Source organism: Ornithodoros turicata, chromosome 3 (assembly GCF_037126465.1).
Source record: "Ornithodoros turicata isolate Travis chromosome 3, ASM3712646v1, whole genome shotgun sequence".
Lineage (NCBI taxonomy): Eukaryota > Metazoa > Arthropoda > Arachnida > Ixodida > Argasidae > Ornithodoros > Ornithodoros turicata.
This window is the reverse complement of record NC_088203.1, coordinates 15,104,945-15,127,146: the sequence shown is the minus strand read 5'-3', so window position 1 is coordinate 15,127,146 and position 22,202 is coordinate 15,104,945. Positions and strand designations below refer to the sequence as shown.

The 22,202-nt window shown below is 45.2% G+C and overlaps 1 protein-coding gene across 1 annotated transcript in view; it reads right to left on the bottom strand.

Annotated features, from left to right (window-relative positions):
• LOC135388190 (uncharacterized) overlaps positions 1 to 22,202 on the bottom strand; it is a 215,675-nt gene that overhangs the window by 192,236 nt on the left and 1,237 nt on the right. The window lies entirely within an intron of this gene.

Here is a 22,202-nt window from a genome sequence, read left to right as displayed (position 1 = left end):
ACAGAAAGTGCGATAAGGCGCCACACTTGCTAAAGAATGCACAATAGAGCGTTCTTCGATAGAAGGAAAAAGGAAAAGGATAACCATATTGTACGGTGCCCTGACCAGATCCAATTTACCCCTCTCTCTTTCTCTTCTAGAAACTGTTGTTCGACAAGCGCTGCAACACCGTTTCTATCCGTCGGGACAAAACGAACAAAAAATAGTCGAGAGGGAAGGACACGCTTTTGCTTTTGCGCAATACTCAAAATTCGCTTTTTTTTTTTCGGCGTTCCCAACTGAGGCTGTGAAAATTTGATGGGCCGCTGGACGGTGAATACCGCCTTCAGCGGGTGAGCTGAAATATTTATGCGCCGTGGGATTCCTCCGTGCTATACGCTAGTTGTGGAATCGGTGGCACGTGGATGCTTCAAGAATCCACGTCAGCCTTGGCTTCGGGACTCGGCCCGCTGAGAATTCCTTGCCGCGGAAAGAAGCTACGAATACCCGCATGTACGTTTCACACCGTGGAGGTGGTGATTACTCTGGGACGACATGTCTAATATCAATTTTTAATGGGCCACTAAAATGCGATAACTTCGCCTCCCGAAAGGAAAGATTCCGTTCCGTTGACAGCATTAAAGCAGGAACGCCACACTGCCGTTGGTGACAGAGCTTCGATTGATTAATTGATTTTGTAAAAGGACAAAATGGAGCGCTTTCCTTCGTGCATAAATTAAGAGCAACGCAACATATGATTAATTGCTAGATTGATCGAGAAATAAAAATATGGAGATGCTAGACCCAACGCAACGCAACAGATGGGTTCCATTCCTTTTGTATTGCTTTTAAGGTAACATAATGTTTCATTCTGCGAGAAGAATACTTTTTCAGTTTAGTGCCCCTTTAAGAATGATCTGTTCCTTTTGCAGAAATTACAACTATACTTTGAACTACTTCATTCTTTATAGAATGTAAGGCACTTCATACATTCCGTTTTATTCGAAGCCAATTTGTGCTCTGAATTTAAGCTCACGGCGCGATTTTAATTTTACGCGCGCTCGAGGTTAAGGTCGCGAAATGGCTGGTTTAAAATAGCATCGCTCCGAGGTAGGCTCTGCGACGTCTATCACTGGTGAACTTATTATGTGCGCGAAAAACGAGTTATCGCGGTGCGCGGTATTTTAAACCATAACGATTCGTTTTGAGTTCAGATCGCATTATAGAAACGGTCAGGCGAATAAAATTTTACTGCCCTTGTTGTTCAATGATTGCGAGGGACCATTGTGAGCATTTTATAGTAACAGTGTGGCGTTCTTTATCAGTGGAAGTGAATGATAACGTGTCTTTTCAGCTAGCATATAAGGTCTCAGAACGTTTTGCTGCTGAATTGTGCTGTTTGTGTGTGTAATATCAGCGAATTATCTGCGCTCTTAGAACAAAAATTTACCGCATTATCTTGACGTAGTAGCAAATAGGGAAGAAGTCAGGTCCTCGAAGATCGCACAACACTCAAAAGCGGTACGCCTTGAAGCTTTACATTTATTTACGTCACTAGATTTCCCGTGTCGAAACCACGCTTCCGTTTTGTACCTGAACAAGCGTGGTCCACCACGCCAAAATCTATTACCATAACCATGTATTTACACAAGCGACATTCCCTCAGAAGCGCAAGATGCGAAAAGCGTCATAGCTTTCTGCTGTCACGTGAGCGCGAGCGCTCAACGTCGTGTCTTCACGTACACTGCTAACCGTGGGGAATATCCTGCCACGCCGCCACAAGATATTCCGTAGCAGACGACAGGAAAACACGCTGACGGTGTCGTCTGCTAAGTGTCGTCTGCTAAATAACGCGGTGTTATCGACGACAATCTCAGCCACACATAAGAACCGCAAGAGCATCGTCGCATATAGCATGCTCTGTTCCAATTAACCGCTAGAACCATCATTCCGAATGACATCGTTCTGACATGATATCGGAGGAAAATGGGGAGCGGCCTGCTATTGGTCTCCTCAAACGATCTTACCAATCATGGCGGGAGATCGTCTGAGGAATCCAACGACAGGCCGCTCTACAATGCCGTGCACCTTGAGAAAGAGATGGAGGGGAATGCGCAAATTACGGTTTCGTTTACCGCATCAATGACGGACAGATCAAATCATAAACAGCGGTAGAAACCAATCGCTGTTTTCTACCTTCGTGTTCTCAGTTGCAAAGCAGACCACACAGCCCTCAGCCGCATCCGCAGCTCAAGCCTCGCGAAATATCAAGCCTCGGCGACGCGTGACGCAACGCCGTTTCGCCTTGTGTTATTTACGCGTATTCTACGCGGACGCAAAAGCTCAATTAGTTGGGCAAACGAGAAATTCGGCGCCATGTTCAGTCCACCACGACATCAACACAACACCGCAAGAGCCACACGATCGGAACAGTACTTCACCGCATAGCACGTTGTCTGCCAACCATTGCCACAAATGATAGGGTTACCGCTTCTGATTCGAAGAGCGAGGGGCGCGTACGCCTTTTTTTTAGCAATTTGGATATATGATAATTGCTACAAAAAGGCGAACGCCCCCCTCCTTGTCTCTCTTCAAAATCAGAAACGACAACCCTATCATTCGTGGCAGTGGTTGGCACACAACATGCTATGCGTTGAAGTTTTCTTCTGAGAGTGCAGGTGGCAGAGCAGTCCCACAGCTTCCACGATGACATGGGTAAAGAAGCGTCGTGATTGGCCATCACAAACCAGCGCTAGAAATGAGCGCTGAAAAACTCAACTCGGACAAGTGCTCGTTTACGGCGTATCATAGCTGTGCGAGGAGGAAGAAACAGCGCTGTTTTCTAGCACTGTATGTCCTTACTGTCCTCTGCAACTTGGCAGTTTGCGCCGTGACCCTCAAACCAATGTTTTACCAAAGGAAGTGGCGTAAACTTATCTAATTAGTTATGCACGGTGCCTCAACTGACATGCGCCAATGTTGACATACTCTTGGGGAATCCAGATCTATTGACTTTTGCGGCTCCTTTCGAAAATTCCTGGAAGCGCTGGCGACATTTATATGACGGCGTCACTGAACCTTTGATCGGGGATGACCTGTAATGCGGAGTGAAATAACTATCATTTTTTCGTGGTGTAACTTTAAACCAATATTTTGAAAAGTAGTCAATTAGTTTTATCTCATTATTTGATTAGGCACAATGAAAAAATACTGCCGGCTGCGATAAAACGACTCCGTGCGAATGTTGCTTTTAAATCCTCGTGAAAGGTAGCCTGGACATGCTGTACACAAGCACCACGGCAGCCGTTGACACTTTGTTGTTAACAATACATTTGAACGATACTTTTCTTTGATACCATACTTAATCGGTATACAATACAATGCAGCGATTCCATTATATGCTCACCATCACACTTTCGAGCACACCTGAAAGGGCATAGCAAACGGGTAAATACGTAGGTTCCGTTTTTGAAGGAGCATTTCAGTTATCACGAATTCGCGGCGTAATGCTTGCTAGAGCCCTTCAAAAAATCCCGTTGAGAGCGGTCCTTGAGCCGACCGAGACGTTCTGCTCATAATCCCGCGCACGTGTTTAGCGCGGCAGCACCGGCTACTGTAGGCTGTAGGCGCTGTACACTAGGTGTCACCGCCATCTGCTAACTCCGGTCCGCGTAATCCAGTTCTCATTGTTCCAAATAAGACCCCCTTGTGCGGCTTTGTCTCTCTGACCTTTATAAGGTTAGCCGTCCTTGGGGTAACGAACCCTCAGCTGGGTTTCAAAAGCAATGTTTATATCGCTAACGTGTTATGTTTTCCTCCGGTGTTTTATGGTGCAGACTCTGTGCTTCATGTGTTCCTCCTCAGAGTCATTACTGCAGACAGGACGATTAGATTAGATTAGAGTTAGAAAATAAAAATATGGAGACAGGACGATATACCGTAAACTGACGGTCCCAATTATATCCGACTGAACGCAGGCGCGGTGTGGAAGCCGTTACGGTGTTGGCAGCGATGTTCACTTTCGAGCTCAGCTCCACATGTCATCACTTAATGTACTTTGTTCGTCGTTACGTGTCATAATATTATTGTGCAGGAGTTGAAAATTGCGTTGAAATAATTTATTTGTAGCCGCTCTTGAATTCATAGCCGAGGTGCAATGTGCATCTCGGTCACAAGAAAATGTTGATGTTGATGTTGGGGGGGAAACAAGTAAAAGGAAAAGCAGTTACAAAGTACGACAAAAATAGGACAAGTGTAGTACAAATGCTTCTTATAAGTTCAGCACCACTAAACTTATTTCGCTTCACAAACCATAAAACTGTAAACGTTGGAGAAAGGTCATTCTACGTAGCAATCAGCCATTGACGACGAAATGTAGAGGCAGCACCTTGCACGCCATCATTTCTGCTATACGCGCTAAGGACAGAAATTCACAGCGTGACACGCGGGGAATGATACCGCTATCAATCCTGATTTGTAGAAAACACAGGGCACTCGCCTTTTTGCAAGACTTAACATAGCCGCATAGGTGTCACAAAAAAAAAAAAAAAAATAAAGCGTTCATTCTATATAAAGAGTGTACATCATGCTATCGTTCTCTTTATTTTTGTTTAAAAATGGGTACTGGAAACTGACACAAAAAGGCGTACACCCCATTCTCCCTTCGAGTCAGAAGCGACAACCCTCTCATTCGTGCACTCTTAGAGATGAACTTCACCGCATAGCACGCTCCTAGTCAACCATTACCTCGAATGATATCGTTATCTACCCTGATTTGTTGAAAACGGGAGGCGCACGCCTTTCTTCTGTGATAATTATGAACAGCATAAGTGTCACAAAAAGGCGTACACCTCCCGTTTTCAACAAATCAGGGCATATGATAACGATATTATTCGAGATTATGGTTGGCTAGAAGCGTGCTATGCAGTGAAGTTCATTTCTAAGAGTGTGGCAATGCTTGGCGCACAGCGCACTATGCGGTGCACTCTTAAAAATGAACTTCACCGCATAGCACGCTCCTAGCCAACAATCATCTGGAAGGATATCGTTATCTGCCCTGATTTGTTGAAAACGGGAGGCGCACGCCTTTTTCTGACACTTATGCTGTTCATAATTGTCACAAAAAAAAAGCCGTACGCCTCCCGTTTTCAACAAATCAGGGCATATAACGATATCATTCGAGATGATGGTTGGCTAGGAGCGTGCTATGAGGTGAAGTTCATTTTTAAGAGTGTGAAGTTCTGTTTTGGCAGTGTGGTATGCGGGGAAGTTGCTTTTAGAGTGTAATGGAATATTACGCCGTTTTTAATCTATTACCTTTCGATATTTTTGATTGATTGATTGGTTTTTGTTTTTACACACACATTGTATACACAAATACATAGGGTGGAGGAGACAGAGGGAAACACTACCCTCCTGCTTGAAGAAAAAGAAAGCAAAAGAAGAGATAAAAAACACTGCAAGGTATAGGATCGAAACAAACGCCTACCCTCGACAAATCACGGATCGATTGGGGAGGAGGAATATGTAGGAACATGTAAAGTTGTAAAACGAAAAACATGTACAGAGTTAGTATACAAAGCACTAGGAGATTTTTGATCGAGCGTTTCTGACACGTTTAATGTCGTCGGCAGATGATAGCGTTTTCTGTCTTTGCATTTTTGGAAGCGGGAAAGGAAGGAAGACGGCGAATGAATAATGCATAAGATAGGTTCATGAAAGTTCGGCATTCCGCTTCCGTGTTGCAAGAATTGCACACTCTGTACTTCCAGCGTATTGACGTGCTAGGCTCAAGGTGCCCTCTTTCGTGGTCTTCTTTAGTCCCTTTCTAACTCTAAAGAGTGTAAATTTACCAACGCAAAAAACTGCTGTTTCTAAGGGAGTAATAACTCACTTATATCGAGCAAACATCGCTGTGACTTTTAAATGACGAGTGAATCACTCGAAGTATAGCTTATTCAAAGGAGTCTACCCTAATCTTTCATGCAGGTTACCATCCAGAGCGGATGCAGGAATTTTTTGGATGGTGGTCCGGTCTAGGGGGACAGTACACTACATGCACTGCCTATAATATCAACTGAAGCACTCGGTAAGCATTGAAGCATTGAGGGGCACGGGGCAGGACATCAGGACCCCTGGATACCGCCACGCATCGCATGCGCTCCGACTACTGGAAGCACTACTCCCATTCGCAAATGCAGTTCTCCATAAAATTGGTGCTGCAGCCTAGCCAATGCGCGCAACTACACTAGCTCGCGTGGCTCAGTGGTTAGCGTGCTGGCCATGTCACGTCGAGACTTGGTATACCCGGGTTCGAATCCCAGTGCAGTCTGAGCTGTCCGAGGTTTTTCCTGGGTTTTCCTCAGCCGTTTTGGGACATATGCCGGTACAGTTTCCTTAGACGTCGGCGAAGAACGCACATTCCTCCAGGGCGTCAGTCGTGACGTTGACGTTGTTGTTCGACTGTGAGGCCGACAACAGCGAGCGGTTTCACCACCAATGCGCTCAATTTGCGGCGTGGGAGAAGATTTCGCAGCATATTCTGGTAGAATGCGACCGCTGCGAAACCAGCTGGCACTCCGAAGGAGCTTTTTGACCTTACGAAAGTATTGGGTGAACTGACGTTCACTTATATACATATGTTCTCAAGGTCGTCAAGAAGGGCACATCGTGTCGACACCTTACTACCCATATGCTTTGTCATAAGCGTTCTGCAATAGCTGGCCTCACGCTACGTGAGGCATGTACATTTTTTCTCTCATACAGGTATTTTTCTCTCCCACCATCAAAATCGTCAATCAAGGTAATTTTCATCGTCTTGATCTTTTTTGTTATGGGAGTCATGTCCCAGCGGACAAGGATCAGCACTACTTCAACGCAAGCCCATTCATTTATCTGTGCGTGCCTTTATAGAGAATCGAAGTTCCGAACCGAACCTTGTCCATGCGTATAAGCCTGTCGTACAAAAAGTGCGAAAATGATGAAATCAGATTGTGCTTTTCATTCTTAGTTCTTGTCATCTTCTCCTCGATTTGTCTTGCTCCAGTACCTCTTTTGAGCTGTCGTCAGGAACTGTAATGGGCACAGACTAAAAATAAACGCAAGGGCGTGATAAATGAACAAGAACGGGATTTGTACCGGGACGAATGTCCGACCTATATTGTCTTGCTTCCAGTACGCGCGTGGATTGGATTGAATTGGATTGGATTGGAAATGAAAGAAAAATATGGAGATGCGTGGAAATATAGTCTGCTTTTTTCAAGCTCTGGATGAATGTGAAACCAGTATATGGGGGTCTCTCCGCAAGCTTTGTACATATTCCCCCCTCGGTCTACGACGAAGGATCTTGAAATAATGTGCATATTATATCATGTAAGGTTTCTAGTTTTCGGCGGTTATATTCTCCGAAATCATGCAGACAAAAAAAAGCAGTTTTCTAAAACCTGGAGAGAGAGGTTTTTCGTCAAAAGAAAAAAAATCCCATTCTGTTTTCGCGAAACAAAACTAGGGGAATACAGAAGTGTAGTACCTGATATTTGAAATTGTTCACATGTTCAAAATACAGCAAGTAAGCGTAGTAATATAACAATCAAGATACGCATATCCAACAGTTTGTATACTAGATTCTCAAGCGCATATTCAAGGACTTTCATGACATAGTAAATTTTATCTCGTAGAAACATACCACTTCTTCTGTATGTAGACGTGAACGAATTGGAAGTTATTCTGTGTAAGACGCCGCAGATGCTCAAGGCTCAACTAACGTTGATTGCTCATCGTGATTATTGTCTGTTTTTTTATTTTATTTGTACGTTAATTTCCCTAATACATCGTATTATCTCCCTTCTTCATCTTCTCCTCCTCAAAATACCGATGAACTTTATAATGGACCACTTCATACTTTTCGAAGGCGACTTCATTCTCCGAAAGAATAAAACAACGACGTTTTGAAAAAAAAAAAAACTGAAGAAAATAAAGGTAATAAAACGTCGCGTTCCTTCAAAGGAACAACGACGCTCAACAATGTGGTGAACTCCACGCTGTGTCTGACAGGTAGTACGAGATTCTTTGTAGCCACGTATCACTTTTATGATTTGCTTCAATTCGCGAGGCAGGGGAATGTGTCACGATTTTGCCGCTTGGACTTTATTGACATGTATGACAGCTCGCTACGTTTTACCTCGCCTGTCATCGTGTGTATTTTGTTCATTTCGTATTTCTCTTTCCATTGTCTACTCGATAGTTTTTTGCGCGTGGATACCACAGACACTGTGGGATTTGTTCCATACCGCGGATTCTTTTATTTTTTTTTTCCTTTTCTCCTCTTTTTATTGGCGCGCGAATTTTTCGCACACTTCGCCAACGAACTAAAAATCAACCCAAAACAGCTGATAAACTGAAAAGTAACGGAAGCGGCCCTTTCTTTTTATTCCGGAAATATTAGAGCGTCGCTGCCAAGTAGAGGTAGCATCGCACCGCATCGTACGTAGTGCGAATCGGTCCAGGAGACACACGGCATGTTCTTAGGTCCCGTGCTCCTTAACACTGTCCCTTTCGTGCTTTGACGGTTTTCGACGCTTGGACCGTAGGCGGCGCACAATGGGTGCCCCCATATCTTTTCTGCTTCAAGGTGTCGGGGCGGAAAATGTATTTTGGTTGCTTGGGTTTTTGGGCTCCTGGGTTCGCACTTTCTCAAGTGACTCTTTGTCAGCCTTTTGGCCCTCATCTGTCTCTAGAGTCGCATACATCTTTCTACGCTTGTTTCTTGTTATTTTTGCTTCATTAACTTGCATTAACATGCAGTGCGCAGCTGTACAGCTCTCGTCAACCTTCCAACAAATTACGGGAGAAAATGATACCATACGGGATGATGGTTGGACAGGATCGAGGCATGCAGTGAAGTTGTGTTTTGTCACCGTCTCCAGACAATCTATGTTGTCGAAGCCTACACGCTCAGGACAGATATATAACGTAATATAATATCATCATATAACATAACTTGACGCAATAGCACGGTGTCTGCCAACAATCATCCCCGATTGACGTCATTATCTCCCCTGATTTGTTGAAAACAGTAGGCGTCGCCTTTTTGTTACACTTATCCAGTTGCATTAATTGTCACAAAAGGGCGTACCCCCACGCGCTCTCCGCAAATCAACAGTGATAGTGCTCATCATTCTGTGGAATGCTTGGCTTTCAGCCTGTTGTAAAGGTTGCTCTGCCTCATCAAGTCTACACTAGCTGTGAAGCACGCTTTACAGGACGCAAGCAAAGACGCTGTTTCATTGCGTGTTGCTAGACTCTTAAAAATGAACTTCACCGCATAGCACGCTCCTAGCCAAGCATCATATCGAATGATATCGTTGCCTGCCCTGATTTGTTAAAAACGACAGGCGTACGCCTTTTTTGCGACACTTATGCTGTTCATAATTGTCACAAAAAAGGCGTACGCCTACCATTTTCAACAAATCAGGGCAGATAAGGATACCATTCGATATAATGGTTGGCTTGGAGCGTGCTATGCGGCGAAGTTCATTTTTAAGAGTGTATGACTGCATTATAACTGCTGGTCTCACAGCTGCGGGTGACAAGCAAACACACTCTTAAAAATGAACTTCACCGTATAGCACGCTCCTAGCCAACCATAATCTCGAATGATATCGTTATCTGCCCTGATTTGTTGAAAACTGGAGGCGTAGGCCTTTTTTGTGACACTTATGATGTTCATAATTTTCACAAAAAAGGCGTACGCCTACCGTTTTCAACAAATCAGGGCAGATAACGATATCATTCGAGATTATGGTTGGCTAGGAGCGTGCTATGCGGTGAAGTTCATTTTTAAGAGTGCAGTTAATGAACGAATATTAACTTCAAAAAATAAATAGGAAAGGGTGTACGTCCTCACGTCTCTTTTCATTTCTCTTTCCCCTCTCTTTTTGCAAATCAAATTTAACTCAATTCTGTTGAAGCCGCCTAAGTATGCCTCGTTCAACGTATGCGTCATTCACCTCCGGGAAGTTCTATAACTTCGGGGGGGGGGGGGGGGTACCTTTAACAGAGAGGAAACAGAAACGGGGGAAATGTCAGCAAGGCTGATGCCTACCAGCTCCCGTGGCATAGTGGTTACGATGATCGCTTTCCACACCGAGACTGGGAGGTGTCACGCGTTCGAATCCTGTCACCGGCTGCGCTGTCTGAGGTTTTCCCTGTGTTTTCCGAATGCTTTCCAGACAAATGTCGGCACACTACCCCCCTGAAGTCGGCCCAGGACGCATGCTAACCCCCTGTCCCCCACTCCTTCCTGCTGTCCCCTCTCCATCTGTTCACGTCTGTACAGCGCTCCTAGCCACGCGGCGCTAACACGGAATTAAAAAAAAAGAAAATGAAAAGAAAAGAAACTGGAAAGGAACCCTGAATACTCAGCAGCACGTGATGACGGAATACGGTGCGCGGTTATTGACGGTTCAATATCGAGGCTGGTTGCTATGACGTCAGAGAGGAAATGACATTATTTGCGACCCTCGGAGTCTATTCCCGTCCTGAATAATATTGGCAAACGTGCCAACCCAATTGGCCCCCTTTTGGCGTGGTCCGTCGTCAAGAACAGGACGGTAAATAGAGGAACAATCTGCATGATGTATCGAGAGCTGCATTTTTCCTGACATTTTCCCATTTGGGAGACCCAACACGTACATACATACATGTTGCGGGCTTAATGGAAATACAGATATAGCGGCAGGAATATCCGGTACGACAATGACGCTGAGACGTGCAGCAATTTTTATGACGTGCAGTCCGGTATATTGATCGCAAGTCATTGTGATTCTGACGATGAGAAAGATCTTGTCTGTGAAAGATGGAAGTCACTGAAAAGGTTAGCCAGCTGTAGGACTCGAACCCACATCTCCTGGATTGCCGGTCCAGGGCTCTACCAATTGAGATAAGCTACCACAACTCCCCAGCGAATTTCATGTTCTCTCTTGTCTGTGTCAGGACGACATCCGACCGTAAGAGTGATTGATTGGTTCAACTGTTCAAAAATGTGTCTAAGAGACCTCTCAAAATTTTCTGAGAGGTCTGAGAGGACCTTTCAGGAAATCCTGAAGGGTCTGGTAGGACCCTTTAGCACTTCTGGAGGGTCTGAGAGGACCTTTCAAGAAATCTTCAAAGGTATGGTAGGACCCCTTAGCACTTCTGGAGGGTCTGAGAGGACCTTTCAGGCAGCACAGAGGGGTCTGAGAGGAGCTTTTAGAGAAAATCTGGAACACGTTGTAGAATCATTCATGTAGCCCTGAGGGGTTTGGGGGGACCTCTCAGACAGCTTTGCGACAGTACGTCGTGCAACACCTCCCAGAGCAAGTTGCTACATGTTTTCCGCGCCGCGGGACATGCTACCTCGTCCGCTTTGTAAAATAGTTCGCAAGATGTGATGTGATGTGATGTGAATAAAGAAAAAAATGGGGATGTTAGTTTCGACGAAGTCAAACTGGCTACCCCAGTACACTTAATACAGAAAGTTCAAACCGATGATATGATGAAAACACAAAGGGATGATGTCCAGAGACGAACAGAGATGATAATGGAGTTCAACATGTAGGTCAAAAGTTCAAGAGCTGCGCCCAAGTAAGAGTAAAGTGGCGGAATCGCCGGAGGCACACACAGGACACATCACACATTCACCGTGTCATAGGATGTCCATAAGCCCGGTTGCATGCAAAAAGTCTTCAAGTGCCCTTAGCGCCTTGTCGGACGAAGGAGGACCTAACAGTTTCGTGATGTCGAAGGCTCGGGAGTCCACACGAGAGAGGCTTGTCTCTAATGTCCTTCGAGCATCGACGTATTTCTGACACCTGAGAAGGAGTTCGCAAGATTTCACATGTTTGTGCATTATTCCTGGCTTGTGGGCAATACCACCACGAGCGTGCACTAATGGAAGTCTCTATGCAACGCATTGACAAGCGGCCGTTCAACCTAGCGAAAATCCTCGGTCCGTTGTCGAACGCTGCCCACCAGACGCAGGGCCTTCGTCTTCTGGCGGAGTACTTGTGCTCCACCGGTCTAGCGACGGCTCTTTGAAAGCCCCCATCATCATCCCTTCATCCTCTCCCAACGCGAAATAGGGCAGTGTACCGCCTCAGCGGCGGTGAATCGCCCACCCCATCACCATCCAATGTATGTGCGTGTGTGTATGTCCTCCAAGGAACACGTGCCGTGATAACCTTGTATTGCCGTTCCCCCTTGAAGCTATTGTTCTTGCAATCCGTGCATTATTGCACTGCACGTAAGTGGAAGCGTTTCGGCCAGTCGCCAGCGGTTCAATCAGTCTGTTTTGAAACGTTGAAGTGTGAGGACGTCGGCCGCGGACCTCAAGTTATTTGATTTTGTCTTCGGGATTCTAACTGTTTTTGAGGTATGTAGACGATGTCTCAAATATGCTTTTGTGAGTGACAGGCATTCCTGTTCACTTTACGCTTTTACCACTGTTCGCAGACACGCATTATGAGCGCCGATAGGAAGATTACGAACCACGTTACGTTACCAACGGCGCTTTGGGCCAAACGGTATGTTATATATTTCGATGCCTACACTCTGACTTGCATTGACATTTTGAAATTGTATTTCTTACAGATGAATCTCGTACGAAGCGACAGGTGGTGAGAACCCAATCTCACCAGTTAGTTGGCGTCTTACGCAAGCAAGGGAAACTAGACGGTGCATCGCGAGTCCCTAAGTATACGTAAAACAGACGAACTTGATCACCGAGAAGCAGAGTTCCTCAAGAATACTTTTCATCGCCGCTATACGGACATTGCGAATATGTGTCCCATGAGTTCACGCTTTGTGGAATACGACTGACTTGATGATGACTTGTATGCTTTCGTAGACATGTAAGTGCTAAATCTAGTTTCTGTTGCTGCTATTTCCCGTTTCGTGTAGTTTCTTGCAAGCGATCCTTCAACAAATATTAGATATTCACAATTCTGTAAGACAGGTAAGACATTTGAAATAACTGTTACGTAATCTGATAGCCTTAAGTGTATCTGTACAGTCGAAGGAACTCAATATATGTGGAGTTTTGTGACATGTACTTGTCTGTATCTATCTGTGGTGCATCATAGCACTGTATGATTGTACCGCTCCGACGACAGGTGCAGCGTAGACAGCGAAATTGAACATTGATGTTCCGATGTCAGATCTGGGCATTAGCTGCTGAGAGGTCCTGAGAGGTCCTGTCAGCCTGAGAGGTCCGCCAGCCTGAGAGGCCCTCTCAGGCTGAGAGGACCTCTCAGTCCCACAACACATTAGACCTGAGGGGTCTTTTCACTCGACTTCACTGATTAGCGGTGCAGTTCTTGAAGGCAGTCTTGGGTAGTAACTAAGTTACTAGTAAGTAAGTAACTAGTTAAGTTACAAGTTAAAAGTAACTTGTAAATTAACTAGTTACTTTTAACTTGTAACTTAACTAGTTACTTTTAACTTGTAACTTAACTAGTTACTTTTGGGAGTAACTAGTTACATTTTCAAAGAAGTAGCTTTCAAGTGTAACTAGTTACTATTTCTGTGAATGTAACTGCAAAATGTAACTAGTTACTCGAATAAATGTCGTTCCTTTTTTCTTCTTTACCCTAGCTTACCTTACTTCCCCCTAACAGTGTCTTCCTTCCTTTTATCCGTAATCGGTATGTGCCCCGTACCTTGGGCTCTTCACCAAGCAGGGAATTCCAGCTTTGCGAACAGAAATTAGTTAAAGATAGTGACCCCTCAACGGACTCCTCGGAGTGAGTCCTAAGTGAGTAATAGTGTCACTGCCCGTGCACGGGATCCTGCCTCCTGCGGATATGGACAAGGGAATGATTATGCACAAAGATAAACTTTCCGGTCAGCTCACTTGTGCTCCGTCCAGTGCAATGGCTAATCCTACTCCGGTTGCTGCTATCATAAGGCTTCCGTGGCCGCTCTATGAAGCAACCTTCGAGTTTTTATCATGGAAGGACGAGAATAATTTTATTGTAAAGTGCAAGCTATGGAATAAGACGGACTTGGCAAACAGGACGTCAATTTCCGACCTGAAAAAGCATCTTGAGGGGTGTTCCTTGTTCTAGTGTATGTCTCTCTCTCTACACGCTACGAAACGCGTGCGTATCACCGTGCTCTTCTTTTTCACCGTGATGCGTCAGGTCGCATGCACATGTCGTATTTTCCCGTGTGGCATAACCGCATATTAACTTACACCGCTTCTGGTAAAGTGCAAGACTACTTTTGTCGCACTTCAGGAAATGTAAATAAATGTATGTTTTTAACACCCTCTCATTGTCATTTTTGTAAAAAGTAACTGTAATGTAACTAAGTTACTTTCTCTCAGTAACTGTAACTGGTTACTCGACCAGGAAAGTAACTAACTGTAACTTAGTTACTATTTTTGGCAGATTAACTGTAACTGTAACTTGGTTACTTTTTAGACGTAACTTACCCAAGACTGCTTGAAGGTACGTGAATTTCCGAACGGTTTTGTCGAAGCGTCTATGGGCTGCCCCCTGGTGTCGAAACCGCGTGATGGTCGTCTGTTGTACGCTGCGTTGTGCTTGCTTTGCTTCTGCTGCGTTGCTCCCCCCACCCCCCACCCAAATTTTGTTCCAGTATATTTTAGTTTTCTGATAACTACGCTGGCTTCACTATGGGACGTGAATTCCGGGATTTGTCCTTGTTAGTCCATTGTTATAAGATAGTTCTTCACGCCACTTCCTTCTTTTCTCTCCCTTTATACTAAATATAGACCTCTTCTCCTTCTTCCCTTCTTGCCGTCCATCCGCTGCCATTCGATTGTTCTGGGGACCACCATTGGCAACCTTGGAGCAAGGCGGCGTAATCACAAACTACAATTATAGGCCGAAGACTCACACAACTCGTTTTTTTTTTTTTTTTGCTTCATTTTCATCTTCTTTACCATTCCTACCGATCTGTTTCAGACACGTTCACCACAATACGCTGTCCAAGTAGGTCGGCTGTCCGCGCAGCTTCAGTTTCCCTCTCTCCTCTGCTGCCCGTGAAGCGAACTCACTGGTCCCTATCCCAAATAAGGAGGCTACATTTCAAGGTTGAAGCGCACGTGTCTTCCTCTGTGGACCAATGCCGGTCTACGCATACCCCCATATTGTCCTGTGAGCGGACAAAGACTTGGTCACGCGGTTTCCCCAAGCTTTACCCTCTTCCCCTACGCAGCGACAAATTGTCGTAGCGTGTAACGAGCAGTCCCTACTTCAGGCTTCACCTACACTCTTAAAAATGAACTTCACCGCATAGCACGCTCCTAGCCGACCATCATCTCGAGTAATATCGTTATCTGCCCTGATTTGTTGAAAACGGGAGGTGTACGCCTTTTCTGTGACACTTATGCTGTTCATAATTGTCACAGAAAAGGCGTACGCCTCCCGTTTTCAACAAATCAGGGCAGATAACGATATCATTCGAGATGATGGTTGGCTAGGGGCGTGCTATGCGGTGAAGTTCATTTTGAAGAGTGTAGCACCAAGCTCGTTATGTCCTTTTAATAGGGATGTGCCAACCGAATTCGCGAATCCTCGAATCCTAGGCAGGGATTCGAGATTCGCGAATACGAATTCCAGTGCCCAAATTGGCGAATCGAATTTTTCGAATCCACCAACCACATTTGTTTGTTTCTTTTTCAAATTGTCGCCTCAGGAGTCCGCCGAAAGCCTCATTGGCCGACAGGTGTTTGCTTGTTTGTTTGTTTACATTGCTCTGGACTGAAAGAGTTCAGACAGGAACTGTTACATTACAAGTCTAAAAGTAACCTGGTTTCGCTTGTGATTATTGCTTAGTTTTATTGAAATAATTCAGACTCGAGAACTTATGCATTTCTTATAGTCGATGATCAACGTGTTAAATACATTACATTTAAGAAGAAGTAGGTGGGTATATTTTCTCCTGAAACTGAGGCATTATATGTTTTTCGTTGAACAAAGGTATCGTATTCTGCTTCAAAACAGTTTTCACTAGAAGTGTTTTTTTTTTTTTTGCTTTTTAAACTCTTTCGCTAAAGAAAGGATTCGAATGATTCGAGATTCGTAAGATTTGTGGGTTCGTAGAACCTTCCATGGATTTGAATTCGAATTCCGAGATTCGAAAAATTTTGGATTCGTCCCATCTCTACCTTTTAACGACGGCGTGCTTCGACAACGGTTATTACTGGTTCATTACGAGCTATTGCTACTAATGTGACTTCTAGTTACAACGTACTCTCAAAGAACAAAGAAGATACACTCTCCTGCAGGAGCTCAGGATAAAGGGCCGGCAGTAGCTCTCTAATGTCTGACCCGTAAGGCCTACGCATTGGCCCATATCTAAGTTTATTTTTGAACGACTTAGTGCAATTAGCGGTGATTGGCTTTTGTCTGTGCCCTACAGTTGTCCTTTGTCCCGTCACGCCGCCGACCTCTCTTCATCATTTGAACGAAATCCTAAGTGCGCTCTTTATCTTTTCTTGCGCACTTCTCTTGCGTTCATTACAGCACTAGCCACTCGTCGTCTCGTACAGGAAAAGCACTATTACCGTTTCTCTGCGCGTTCAAGATCAGTGGTGAGAGACGTTCCTAGAAGAAATGCTTCCAAACTCTGACGCGAAACAGGGGGGAATATGTTTGTTATATAAAAAAAAAGAATAGGACGGAAGGGTTAGCCATCGCTACGGCGGCTTGTTATTCCCAGGAAAGAAACGAAAGGAAAAAAGGAAGGGAAAGGCAAATAAAAAGAAAAACAAATAAACATAAAGCAAAGAAAGACAGAACGCGAAACCGATTTGGTCCTTAGTCTTTATCGGAAACTCGAGTTTTTGTTATGGCTCTTTTGCACGCGAGATTCGTGCGTGTGGAATCCGGTTTAAGGTATATATATATATATATCGCTATTTTTTATTTATTTTTTTTGCCCACTTCCAAAGATATGTTTTCGGAACGGCGTTGAACGGCATGGAAACTGTAGTCGTAGAAACGGAGGTGTTCTTGTAAAGGCTGCTCTGCCTCATCAAAGAAGCTATCGCCGTGAAGCACGCTTCACAGGAAGCTATGGCGCTGTCTCGCGGTGTGGTAGCCACTGGTCTATTACGGCATTATCATTATCGGCCTCATAATTAACAACCAATCGGTTGATTAGTGGTGATAACCAATCAGTTAATGAACGAACAATACACAGCCTATCAGTAGGTCTACATTCTAGTAACAGAACTTCACCACATGGCACGGTGAAGCCAACCATTGCACGTAATGATACCTTTATCACTCCCGATTCGTGGGAAGCGCGGGGCGTACGACTTTTTTGGAACTTCATAAGTGTTCCCAAAGGCGTACGCCTCCCGCTTTTAACCAATCAGGGGAAGAATGATGTCATTCGGGATGGCGTGCTGTGTAGTAAAGTTCTGTTTTTAGACGCTTCCAGACGCTTCAGACGCTTTCAGATATATGTCGGCACAGTTCCCTTAGAAGTCGGGCCAGGATGCGCATTCGCCCAGTGCGTCAGTCGTGACGTTGCCCACATCTGCGTGCCCTACTTTCACCATCACCACCACCATCTGTTTTTAGAGTGTACCTTTGTAGGCGTAAGCTCGTGCGACAGATGCCTAACTGTCCAACTGTCCAGCGCAGAAAGTTGTGCTAGTTGGTACGTGTACATTGGAAAGGCAAGCATAAACACTCAAGACAAAATGAGACGCGCTAAAGGGCGTGGAAGCTGCCACTTTGTGAGCGTCCCGCCTGGGATTTTGTGTGTTTATGCTCTGTGTATCCAAGGTACCCCCTGTAAAAGGTACTTTACTGCTGGGACGTCCTTAATTAGGTGGAGCATGCATTGCACGAAATTAACGAAGTGAGATCAGCGAAAGGCCAACGTCGACGGGACCCCAAATGAACAGCGAAGCGAAGTGACCTACTTTACTCTTATGTTAGCTAGAAGTAAATGTAGCAACTCATGCAGAGATGTCCACAGTTCAAGAAAGAAGGAGAGCATAGTTTAACCTGCATAGCATACGTTGGTATCCAGTGTGTTTCACTTAACACGTTATTTTTTTTTTTAAATCAACTTTTCTGAAAACTAGCTGGTCAATGATATTTACGTTCGACGAACTGTTGTGCTCGCTTACGAGCACATCGATCATACTGGAAATACGAGAAGTCAAATTTTCTGAATTGGACTCCAAAATTTGCCAAGGCAAAGTAATGCGCGCGTGTGTTTCTCGTTTGCCAGAAAAAGAAGGCGTATTTACCCAATTCCACAACAGCATACGCTAATTAATGCAACTCTAAGATTTGATTGTCAGAAAAGGTTAGATTAAAGGTGCCAGACACAGGAAAACTTCTTGAAGGGAACTCACAATACCTCCCTTTAAAAACTCCCAACAGGGCCTGTGTGACAAAACTACAAAACTTCATTCTAATAAAATGAAACTAAAACAAAAACAATAAACTAATAAACCGAAAGTACTACGCACAATCTAACAGAAAGTTCGCACAGAAAAAGAAAACAAATGAAGAACAACCGAAGACGTCACTCCACTGCAGACGTCTTGCGCCATTTAAAAAAGAAAAGAAAAAGAAAAAGTGATCGGACGCTTCGAAGAGCATCTACGACTGTCGGCCATTGAGCGAAAGTTATCGTGAGATCCCACGAGTGATGCGCCCTCTTGTGTACGAGAAGCGTTTGTACAGACTTTCTGCCGCTGAATGGAAGTTTCTCTCTTTCCACTCCTGCCCCGCTCCAACATGTCTCGAGGAGTGGGTGATCTTGCTTTCGCTCTGGCCAGCTGTTGGCAGGCTGCCACAAGGGGACTTGTACAGAGCATCTCATCCTCTTTTGCTTCCTCTTTGGCGCAACATCCATTTGAAGGAAGACGCGTTTCTAAATGCAGAGGCACGTGTTGGTAAGTAACGAAAAGACAGAGAGAGAGGAGGAGGAGGAGAAAGACGTCTCGTAGGCGAGACGAGTACAAAGTGTTCGAAAATGGTGCTCCAGGAGTGATTCGGCAACAATGATCGTGTTGCATACAAGTACATGTATTGTGAAATTGCTTGCGAAATTGCGCTTTGCTTGATGCAACATGACGGAAATTGACTGTTCTGCGGCTGGAGCACTCGGCAAGAAGTCGGTATGCCTTACCAGCGTGGTATAATGGTCAGAGTACTTGTACCGGTAGTCAAGATGTGCGGTTTCGATTCGTGGCGCTGCATGCCTTTTTCGGTGACAATCATATTTTAATCTCTCGCACTGCTGCGCTCTTCTGTTAGAAAAAAAAAAAAAAAAAAGACGGAGAGTCTTAGAACGAAGACTCCGTCCTGATACTTGTTCTTTGCCCTGCCACAGACGTGAACACCCGACCGAAATCTTCGGAAACAGAAGCGGATACTAAGATCCGTGACTTTGGCACTTTGCATAGTCCAAAGTTCGTCTATGCATAGTTCGAAGTTAAACGTGTTTGACAGTGTAGGTTCAAGCACACTCAGCGCTTACTTCTCAACACGTTCGTGATCTTTGCTTTTGCTACGAAATTGCCATCAGTTTCATATCTTGCCATATCCCTTGTTTTCAACCCACACATGTTCTTTCAACAATATTTCACTTTCTCTTTCTGAACCCCTTCATTATTTCAGAAGACGCTTCAAGAAGAACGAATATGGTTTCGGATGCAGGGAGCTCCCATGTACTGATTCTCAAAGGCATCGTGCCGACCTGCGGTTACCAATAACCATTCCTGGGTTCTACGTAAATACATTTTCTGCCCCCGCCTTTCCTTCGCTCGAGACTTCAAAAGGAAGGACATCGTAAAAAGAAAGCGCGTATTCGCGCAGATATATCGCAGCGTAATCGATCCGAGGGAAGTTGTAGGTTGTTGCGTGTCGTAAACGGTCGCCCTTGTTCTAGTTGCGACTACGCCGAGGGCGACGTCAACCGGCCCGTAATTTCTGCTCTCAATTTGCATAATTTACTCGTTGTCCGCGTTCCGTTGCCGCAACGAAAATCGTTTCTCAACGTGCGCTATTTGAAGCGTTCGCACGCCAAGACTAATCTGTAAGCGGGCCACATTTGATGTGAGCGTGGGTATTTCGTTCTTGCCTCTGGTGGCTTGGACGGGAGGAGCTCTGGCGTTGCTTCTAGTGGAAGTGGAGAACATCTAGTATATTTTTTACGACTTTGAAGAACGCTGCAGCCTCGTATACGGTGTTAAAGCAGAACTTCACCGCTTACCACTTTGAAGGCGAACCATTACACGTAATAATACCGTTATCAGTCTTGATTTGTGCAAAGTGCGGGAAATACGGCTTTTTTGTATCACTTACGAAGTTGTCTTAGTTGTCATAAAAAAGCGCATACCCCCCCCTTTTCCAACCTTTGCCGCGAATGATAATATTATCGCATGCGATTCGAAGAGAGAGGGAGGCGTACGCCCTCTTTTTTTTTTGGGGGGGGGGGCAATTACCATATATCCAAATTGCCACAAACAAAAAGTCGTACGAATCAGAAGCGATAGCTCTATCATTCGTGGCAGCGGTTGGCGCGCAGCGTGCTATGCAGTGAAGTTCTGTTTTTAGAGTGTAGGGGGCGCGTTATGCGGTGAAGGTCAGAGCCGTATGGTGAAGGTCAACCATTGCACAGATATGCACCGTTATCACACCTGATTTGTGGAAAGCGAGGCCCGTGGCTCTATGGTTAGCGTGCTGGCCATGTCACGTAGAGACTGGGAGATACCCAGGTTCTAATCCCGGTGCCGGCTGTGCTGTCTGGGGTTTTTCCTGGGTTTTCCTCAGACGGTTTCAGACATATGTCGGCACAGTTCCCTTAGAAGTCGGCCCAGGACGCGCATTCCCCTAGGGCGTCACCTCTGTGAGGCCCACAACGGCGAGCTCTTCCACCAGCACCACCACCGAGGGGCGTACGCTTTCTTTGTGGCGCTGCCCACATGGTTGGGGCGAGCAACGGCAAGACCGCCGCATCACCGCCACCTCCATCAGTTAACATAACACAACTGCATAAGTGCCACACAAAGGCGTACACCTCCTGTTTTCAACAAATCAGGGGAGAGAACTGTGTCATTCGGCATGGAGGTAGGCTAGAGGGTGGATGCGCTTTGGAAGTCCCATCAGAAATGTTTTCCTTAATAGCGCGAGCTGAGACGAATCGTGTCGGTGATGGTGATGTGATAAAGAAAAAAAAATGGGGATGTAAGTTTGGATGAAATCGAACTGGCTACAGCACTACGCTTACACACAGAAAGTACAAACAGATGATGAGATGATGAGAAAACAAAGAGATGGTGACCAGAGAAGAACAGAGACGATGATGGAGTTCACCATGCAGTTCGAAAGTTTCGACCAAGTGAGAGTAAAATGTCGGAATCGCTGAGGGGCACACACAGCATACCTTCAGCGAGTCATAGAATATCCATCAGCCCGGTTGTATATACAAAATCTTCAAGTGCCCTCAGCGCCTTGTCGGACGACGGAGCACCTAACAGTTTCGCGATGTCGAAGGCTCGGGTGTTCACACGAGAGCGTCTTGTCTCTAATGCCCTTCGTGCATCAACGTATTTCCGACACCTGAGAAGGATGTGTTCTACGTCCTCTACAACGCCACGCTCACTACAGTTCGGAGAGTCTCGCTTTCCAGGTTTGAAGAGGAGACGTGCGCTGTACGGAACATTGAGTCGTAACGTATAGGACAATCGTGTGTAGGAATCGTGTCAGTATAACTGTGCTTTCGCACAACCACACTCTTAAAAATGAACTTCACCGCATAGCACGCTCCTCGCCAACCATAATCCCGAATGATATCGTTATCTGTCCTGATTTGTTGAAAACGGGAGGCGTACGCCTTGTTTGTGACAATTATGAACAGCATAAGTAATGGATGGTATGGAGTAATGGATGGCATAAGATGGATGGTAAGAACAGAACTTCACCGCATAGCACGCTCTGCGCCAACCATTCCCACGAATGATAGGGTTATTGCTTCTGACTCGAACAGAGAGAGATGCATACGCCTTTTTGTGACCGTTTGGATATATGGTAATTGACACAAAAAAGCGTACGCCCCCCTCTCTCTTCGAATTAGAAGGGACAACCCTATCATTCGTGGCAATGGTTGGCGCAGAGCGTGCTATGCCGTGAAGTTCTGTTTTTAGAGTGTAGGAGCACGCAATGCGGTGAAGTTCATTTCTAAGT